We start from the raw sequence: 9,390 nt of genomic DNA, 5'->3' as shown, positions 1-9,390 counted from the left end.
TGACAGCGAGATGCCGCCGGGGGCGCTGTTTATTTTGAACCATGACAGCAGAAAGAAAGACATTGCTATAAATTATTACGCGTAAATTACTTTTCATGTATATAGAATATGGAGTGGTGCTCATCACTTATGCCTCACTGGGGTTCAAATCTCGATATTTAGGCCCCTTAAAGACCTTATAGTAACTTTTTACTCCAACAAAGCACTTTGCTCTCAGACTGCTGGTTTACTTGTGGTCCATAGCATATTTAGACGTAGAATGGGAGGCAGAGGCAGAGATCATGGGGGACTCCCATGATCCATTGAGTGTTTCCACAGCAGTCTTTGTGTTTTCCTTCCCACTGTCACAAAAGTGCTTGTTTATAGGGGTAATCTGATTGTTGTTTTTTCTTTGTTTGTTTTTTCGTATTTTGTAGGGTACTTACATTAAAGCTTGAGGCAACTGTTGGTGTGATTTAGTGCTATATAAATTGAATTGAACTGAATTCAGTCTGGGGCTTTTCTGTGTTGAGTTTGCATGTTCTCCCCATGTCTGGTTCTCTTGTGGTAATCCAGCTTCCTCTCACAGTGCAAAGACATATAGTTAAAGGGGTTAGGTTCATTGGTGATTCTAAGATTGATTATAGGTGTAAATGTCAATGGTCGACCAGAAGTTAGTCATTGTGAAAAACTGGCGACCCGTCCGGAGTGTACTCTGTCTCTCGTCCTATGACAGCTGGAATAGGCTCCGGATAGATCTATCTGTTTATAGATAGATAGATGTAATTATAATTTGTGTGTCGTATTCACCTTTTCCAGTTGAGTTTAGTACTATGATTAAAAAATAGTCTGTTTTCCGTTACATAAAATGTCTTTTTTTTTAGAGGGTGGCCTCTCAGCAAATCCACTGCTGAACCAAGACGTTTTAACTCCTCTTTTAAAAGCTACACTTCCTTTACGCCAGCTTTCTATTGATTGACTCCCCCTTGCAAACAGAAGGTTTGAACATCAGGCTAGATGACTGGGATGACTATATTAGGGCTGTTTCCTCTCACAGGAGCTTTGATTATTGCAGTATTATATATTTATGTACATGAGAGAAAACAAGGAAACACAACAAAAGTCCCCCTTTAAAAGGAACCAAGCAGAAACTGACCTTTACAATGTACCTTGTGTGCGCTTGTGTGACATGATGAGTGAAGTGTTTTTCATGCAAGAATACAAAAGTTCTCAGACTTGCGGTCCTCGGATTTGCTCATTCAAAAATTCAAGTAGAATTTGGGAAAACTTTACCTACAATCAGAATCAGAATCAGAATCAGAAAGGGTTTTATTGCCAAATGTTGAGCAGGTTTACAACATTAGGAAATTGCTGCGGTGCTTCAGTGCAAACATAGTGTCATAAATAGCACTTAAATAGACATGAAAAAATAAAAGTAGGGATAAGAATTAAAAGTGCTACGTAGAAAGATATGTGCATGAGATATACATGAGATATATACATGAGAATAAGAATTAAGAGTGCTACGTTGAAAGATATATACATGAGTGCAGGTGGTGATCAGTGCCAAACATGGAATGATGCAGTGAACACAGCGTAGGGTCATGTGTTAGTGGCGGGGACAGTCATATGGTTATTGTTCATGTGTCCAACAGCAGAGGGGAAGAAACTGTTCTTATGGCGAGAGGTTCTGGTGCGAATGGACCGGAGCCTCCTGCCTGAGGGGAGCAGGTCAAACAGACTGTGTCCAGGGTGAGAAGGGTCAGCTGAGATCCGAGCTGCACGCCGCAATGTCCTGGAGGTGTACAGGTCCTGCAGAGATGGGAGTCTGCAGCCAGTCACCTTCTCAGCAGAGCGCACAACACGCTGCAGTCTCTGTTTGTCCCTGATAGTGGCTCCAGCGTACCACACGGTGATGGAGGAGGTGAGGATGTACTCGATGATTGCAGTGTAGAATTGCATCATCGTCCGTGTTGGCAGGTTGAAAACCTAAAGAACCTAAAGTAATTATGAAACTGGGAATCTCTTCAAAATAAATTATAATAAACACACATGACCAAGTCTAATGACTCCAGAAACAGGAAAGTTACTTTTTGTCAGAATTACGATTCAGCCTCAGTGACAGTCTGCATACTGTATTACTCCCTGATGTTACTGTCAGGGCCTTAGAAACTTGTTTTCATCAAACTGGCTTCATTTTTTGCTTATGTTTCACAGTGAGACTATAACCTGGCAGGACTCAATGCATCATCAACAGCTTGACTGGCAAATGAACTGAATGTGCAAAACACAGAGTGTTGCCTGTTGCCTTTTCTAAAGTGTGCCTTAGCTACAGCACACAGAAGAGATTTAAACAGCTCTGAAGTACAAAGCATTTATGTTGGAGCTCTGCACGACCTGCTGGTGCCAACTGGCTGTGATTTCTTGGGCCACATGAGGTTTGTTCTACCAGATTAAATTCAATAAGTGATACAATTATGACACATAACTTAAAGATTCAGAATGAGAAGGAAAAACTTCCTTTTACTGCAGTACAAGGAAGTTTTTCTTTCTCATTCTGAATCTCCACGGGTGCTGAACACACTGAACCTTTTAATAATCTGGTTAATGATTGGCTCAAATAATAATCTTGTGTTTATGTTTCATCTTTACACAATGGTATAACCTCTAAATAATGTGTGAGGGATAAATTAGAGTCTGGAAGTGAGACAAAAAAAATTGGTTCTTGTCATTCATCTTCAAACGGAATTTAATTTGACCTGCAAAGATAGAAATGGGGAGCCTGGACAGCCTTGTTTTAATCACTCTATTGAGAAAGCTTTACTGAGCTATTTCATCTAACGCTCTCCACTCAAAACGAGAACACTGTAAAATCACGATCAATGCATCAAAGACCACATAGGAAACAGGGAATAGTGCAGTATTAGCATGGCAGCTATATCTCTAATTTATTAAATATGCATTAAGTAATTTTGCTATTCATTTGTTTTTATTTCTTATCCGGTTTACTATAACGCAAAATGCATAATTCGTAGCTAAGTAAAAGTAAATAACATTTGTTGCAGAATGATACATAAAGGCAGGTGTTTTGGCGTGGTTGATGACGTCACTGGGAGGTATAAAAAAAGCAAAGGCTTGGTCTCCTGTTCCATTCACGTTTTCTCTACCAAGAAGAACAGAATCCCCTCCATCATGAAGAAACTGTGCGTCGCAGTCGTCGGAGTTTTGCTGCTGGCTTTCCATCTCACATCACAGGTCAGTTTGATCCGTACCTCCTTTTTTTGTTTTGTTTCTTCATACTTTCACCAACCTTTTAGGTTAAGGTGGGAATCAACTGTGGCCAACGGAATTTGTTTACGCATGAAACGCTGTAATGGCGCAGATGAGCTAAATGTTCAATTAGGGAGGTTAAAACGTTATGCTGGGAGTGAATCTACGATCTCGTCATTTTAGGGGGAAAAGTCATGAATATAAAAATCAGTTTGTCCCCTGCAGAACAGACGGCGGCAATAAGGATACAATGGCAAACTTCTAGAAGTTTCGGGCTAGGTCTTGAACAGAGGCTTTAAAGCGCTTATCATTTTTTTTTTTTTTTTTTTTTTCAAAATTAAAATGGAAACGAAATGTCTGAATTTTGATTAACTTTCTCCCTCGCACGTTAAATCCTAGTTTAAAAATGAAATCACCCGGAGTGAATCATCTTAATTAAATACAAATGTGTTTCAGGTGGCCCTGGCGAATAACGCCACGAATCCGGACAACACAAACATCACCACCCCGAGCTCCACGGGGGCTTGTTGTGGGACTACCGCCGCCTTCATGGTGCTGCTCCCCCCGCTGGCTCTGACCGCTCTTCTCCTCCACCGGTCCTGATTGAGTGGACTGACCGCGCTGGACACAAAAACCAGCACAGGTTACACTGTGGATCCAGTGCTGGCTTAGTCTAAATACACTAATCTCTCAATCCACACACCCACCCACTCAAAAACAGCCAAAAACACGTTTTGGAATTACATTTCAAGTGCTGGGTGGGAAAACTTGTCTTAAAAGGCGACGCTCACTTTCAAGCATTCTGCTCTTTCTCTCCTCTGTACTGGCTCTGCAAGGACTCTGAAAACTACTTTGGCACCACACCGGCCCTTTTACTCCTGCGTGCAGTGGGAGAACACCTCAGACTCGTGTAGTGACCGTCTTTGATTCTGGTTTCATTCGCCTGAACGTGATTTGTAAATGAGCTAAATTGTGACCACTGTACTTTCAGGGTGTGACTTGAACTGTTTATTTTTATGTAGATTAAATAAAGCTTTAAATTGTGAGACCACATGACTGACCATCTCTTTCCTGCTTTGAGTGTTTAAAGTTTTCAGGGTAGACTGTAGAGCCATCAAATTAAAACTGAATAAAGCTGGCGAGGCTGAGAATGAAGAGAATCAGATCAAGGGTCCACAACTGATGCAGCTCTGGCTCTGCTTCAAACTCCAAGGCTCTTACTTGGTTTTGGATGAAGGGGAAAGAATACGCTGAAGGGGTGTGGCCTAATTCTCAACTGGCTTTAGCTGCGAGTTTATTTCGGTTTGGTTAAAGCACACATTACATCTGGAGTGTGTGGGGTACTGACATTTCAGAAGTGGTTTTCTTCATCCACCACAATCTGGCAACAGTCTCACAAAGCAAGACATTGGTGGCATTTTAATAACTGACCAAGAGCAAGTAAATGAAGGGCTGCCAAGGCCTTCCTCCACCTATTGCAGGGGCTTAGCCATAAAAGAGCCGCCTGCTTATCTGTGAAGGTCGGTGGCTGGATGGAATTCACCTGAGACCCCCCCCCCCCCCGATTTGTGTGGGAATTTCCCCCTTTGATCACGAGACAAAGGCCGCATTGTCCAGCTCATTCTCTGCTAAACTCAGATCAGGACCTACTTCAGGTGCTGCAGCTTCAACTGCATAAGCATTTTTCCTTGATCTTCACATTTTCTCATCTTCCTGCTTGATAATCCGAAACCCAAAGAGGCCACATTAGCCACCGAGGTGTGACCCCTTAAGTCTCTCATCCTCCCATTTCTTACCATCTGGAACAAAAGCAGAAACCTGAGTTCAGGTAAAGTGTTTGGTCACTTGTGGGAAAGGTGGGTGAGGGTACATGAAAGAAGGGAGAGGGGGGAAAGGTGAAGGACAAGTTTCAGAGTTGAGCCACTTCTCCTGTTCCCAGGCTCTTTCTGAGCAGCAATATGCACTCAAAACTTGAATGATGAAACAAATGGAAACCTTTGAGGCTGAAAAATGACAAAAACGCGTCAGGACTCAAAGTACTGCTGTTCCTTCAACAACCGGCTCCAAATGTGAGTCTTTTCCCATAAACCCCCATGTTTAAATGTCCAATTTTAGAGCAGAATTAAACATGTTTACAGCCTGGAACAAAAACAAGGTTTTGGTCTTTGGCTTGTTATATATGATGTTAACATTATTAATTTGTAACGTATCTTTAAGCATCTTTTGTTTAACGCTGTGTGTTGAATACCAATTGTTGGTAAGGTCTGGAAAAGAGTTACCATCAGGCTGACAAAGAAAAGCAGGAAGTGAAACAGTGCAGATGATATCATCAGTGTGATGGCTGCTCTCTGAAGCATGGATTTACTGTTAAAAGTAAGTGAAATTGATACATGTAGGGCTGTAAGTACTTGGACATTGACTCGATTTTTGTCATTTTTCCCATTTATACCTCCACATTGGATTTAAAATCATGCAATAGGTGATTGAGTAACTGAAAAGATCAGATCAGATCAGCAGTTATTGTCTCGCTTGGGAGAAATTTATCTTGGACAAAGAGGGGAAACACGTCATATAAGATAGCACACATACATTCACAGTTTCACCAAAAGCCCGCTCTACTGGTTGGATGTCAGGTTTCTGACTTGGCCATTGAAGAATATCCCATTTCTTTGTACCGAGAAACTCTTGGGTTGCTTTTGCAGCAGGATTTGGGTCATTATCCTTTTGCCCCACGAAGCACTATGAGATAGGTTTTGCACAAAACTTTTTTAATTTTGTGCAACACATTTTAAAAACTGGAATGTTAATGTGATTATGTTAAAAAATACACATACTCTGTTCTGGGTGGACTCTGAGAAGTGACCAGCCTGGTAAGTAGTTAAAATGAGTGAAAGTCTTCCTTGTGGAAGTAGGTTTTCCAACCATCTTTTAAACAAGGCATTTCACACCATGATACAACTGCATTCTGGCAGAGAAAAGCCCCTCAAGCTGGGCCTTAAAAGTGGCAACAGATATGAAAGCTAGAGCCCAGGAACAGAAGGGCTTCACCCACAGTTTGAGCAACCACACAGCCGGCCCAGCTCTTCACCTGAAAAAGAAACCAGGAGAGGGATAATGGTATGATTTGCTATGCAGTTAATTGCACTAATCCAAAACCAAGAAGTTTTTTTTTGCTAAATAAAATTCTAGTATTTTATTTGGATGTTACATAGCAATAATTCAGAATAAGAATACTTTATTAATCCCCGAGGAAATTATGTAGTGGTTGTGTGATGCACCCATATTGTGTAAAAATGTAGTTTACTTAAAAAATAGATAGTGCTAGCTGTTAACTTAGATTTCCACTCATTATACTAAATGTGGTCACGTCTCTCTTAATAAAGAAAGAAATAATCGTGGCAGCAGCCCAGCAAATTGAGACTTCAAAATGTGAGTCCACAAAACAATTGATGGCGTCCCAGTGGCTAAATCAATGTTTTATATACAGTCTGTTGGTGACTCACCAAGCCACCTTACAATATTGTATTTCTGAATTTGATATTGACCTATAAAAATGTCCCCTCACTACAAATATTAACCAGAAAATAACATACTACACGAAAACCGTAGCCATAAAACCTTAAACCACCATTTAACAGCGGTGTGCGATGATATTTACAGACAGGCAAGCAAGTGCTTCCTCCTCTCACAACCAAATAAGTAAATAAATAATAAAATGAAATAAACTGTTCCTTATATTCTCCAGTCTTTAAAAAGAAAAATTGGTTAGATATTTCCTATATTAGTAGACAATGCCGAGTGGTGGATAATTTTTTTTAGAACCACTGCTTTAGCAATAAAACACTATGCAAACACTAGGCCAAACATTCTTACCTTCTTCACACACAATGCGGTCCTGTGACCATGTGTAAGAATAAGATACCACCCTTTCAACTCATTCATAATAGTGACTGCCACATCTTATTGGACTATTGAACTTCACACGTAATGGGCATGAGACTTTAAAAAAAAAGCTTTCTGTCGCGCTTTAGAAGGTTAAAATATATTTTTATGCATAATTAGTGACATTTGGTAAAGAACAGAAGAGGTACACATATGAAGCTATATTTATTCTTCCTCTGAGCCCCCAGCAGCATTATAAACACCCTCTAGTGTCTGGATGTGGAATACTGCTGTATAATGACCAGAATTTATGATAGTTAAAAAATTGTTTTTTTAAAAAAAAGTCAACTTTGGTTTAATATTTAACTTAATTAATTCGATTATTCTCATTCTAATCTTACGGATAAAACTAGAAACAAAAGTACAGCTCCATTCAGTATTTTCCAATGACACCACAAAAATGGTTTGCCTTTACCATTTGACTCAGGTAAGGTTTCTGATTAAAAACAACTAATGGTGTCATCGTGCCCTCTAGTGGTGGCGAGCTTTATAAAACAAAACTAAACAAAATACAGCATGCCTTTTAATATCGCTTTCACACGATGCAAGAGATTACGCTGCAGTATACCCACAATACAAACTTTAGGGGTGCCTGTTTGTATATTTTTTTTAATAACCCTAACCCTAACCCTATTTCCTAATTTATTCCTGAAGTTGATTAAAGATCTTATTTTAAGTCTATTGTTTTCATTATTTGTGTTGTTATTCACATTTTCATTTTAGGATACATGAACCTCATCTAAACAATCTGACAGGTCAAATTAAGAGTGTAAAACATTAGCAGAAATGAAAACTTGAAGTTCCAGTTTATAGTATCATTTAAAGTTTAATATTGATCTCCACTATCCCATGTCCAGTTCTGCCTCATTAAAGGATGTAGAAACTTATCTTATACTGTGATTACACATATTTTTGAAGTCTAATCATCATAATAATAAATGTGATATATAAGGTGCAAAGAAAGAGGTCCTGTTTGTGACTCTCCTGTGAATGTACAAAATCCTACCACGTGATAACAACACTAACCAACACAGTCACGTGTTCTCAGTTTGCTCAAAGTTAAGTCTCGCCAGAAGAAACTGAAGAAATTATTAAATTAGTCTTAGCCCCGCACTTAAATGAGATTGAAATGATTATAATATTTATTTTCTATTTCCCATTATCTGACGTGCTGTGATGCAGGGGTGATTCTAGGATCAGAGATTTTGGGGGTGCTGAGCACCCAGAGAACTGCCCAGCCAGGCAAGATAAACTTTACTCGTCACAATGAGACTTCTTCCCTGTCTCTGTCAGTCCCTGCATCCTTAAATGTCTCCAGTTGTCCCCAAGTTCCCTCTGACTGTCTCCTTGGTGCATTTAAACCCCTGTTCCTCCCTGTCCTCATCGTCTGTTGTCTTCATCTCCGTTATCAGTCATCATAATTTTACCATCTCTATGCAAGTCTGCAAATTTCTTTATTAAATCATAAGATTCTTGAATTCATCAAGTCTCTCTGTGCCTGGGTCCTCGTCACAAAACATGACATCATTGTTTTGTACATTTTAATAGTGAGTAAGAAGTAAACTGAGTGCATTTTTTGGACAGAGATTCACTTTTAATGTGTATGTATAATACAATACAGATATATAAAAATACACTCCAAAAATAGAGTCATTGAAATGCACAAAATATTGATTAAAAAAATATAAAAATGGAGGCAACTTTGCCTATGGTACAATGTATGAAAATATCTTTACTGCAGATACTACTATGGCTCTGCAGATTTATTTCTTTTATTTTAACCTATGTTGCCTCACCTTGAAGTTGGCAAATCTGTCTATCAGTTTTTGGTGGTCAACTCTCTCAAGCGGTTTAACAGTTCGTTTTGCCTATCACTGTTCCCTGTCTGTTTTCCTACCTGGTTCTTCCTGACCTTGCCCTTTCTCCTCACGTTCCCCTCTTTCCTCTCTCCCTCTTTGGACTGACAATCATACACAAATAGATTGTATTCAATTAGATGAAAAAATTACATTAATATGAAAAAAAAAATACTATTAAGATCACTAATAAAAAAAATCCTCTCTCAGTGTACTTTCAACCAAAAGGCAAATAACCAAACCACATGTACATCTAATAAAAGATATAAATATTGAAACACTGATCCAACATTATCCTTTATTGACGGATCATTTGTTCTTACACTTTTACCTGAATGTGGCT

At 39.3% G+C, this 9,390-nt stretch overlaps 1 long non-coding RNA gene across 1 annotated transcript; it reads left to right on the top strand.

Annotated features, from left to right (window-relative positions):
• Positions 1-3,098: 3,098 nt before the first annotated feature.
• LOC120740509 lies at positions 3,099-4,297 on the top strand. Its single transcript, XR_005697391.1, has 2 exons — positions 3,099-3,234; positions 3,706-4,297. It is a non-coding gene; the product is annotated as an uncharacterized LOC120740509 (long non-coding RNA).
• The last annotated feature ends 5,093 nt before the right edge of the window (positions 4,298-9,390 follow it).

The sequence above is a fragment of the Simochromis diagramma genome, unplaced genomic scaffold (assembly GCF_900408965.1).
Source record: "Simochromis diagramma unplaced genomic scaffold, fSimDia1.1 OVJJ01000304.1, whole genome shotgun sequence".
In the NCBI taxonomy this organism is placed as follows: Eukaryota; Metazoa; Chordata; class Actinopteri; order Cichliformes; family Cichlidae; genus Simochromis; species Simochromis diagramma.
This window is presented reverse-complemented; position numbering and strand designations above follow the sequence as displayed.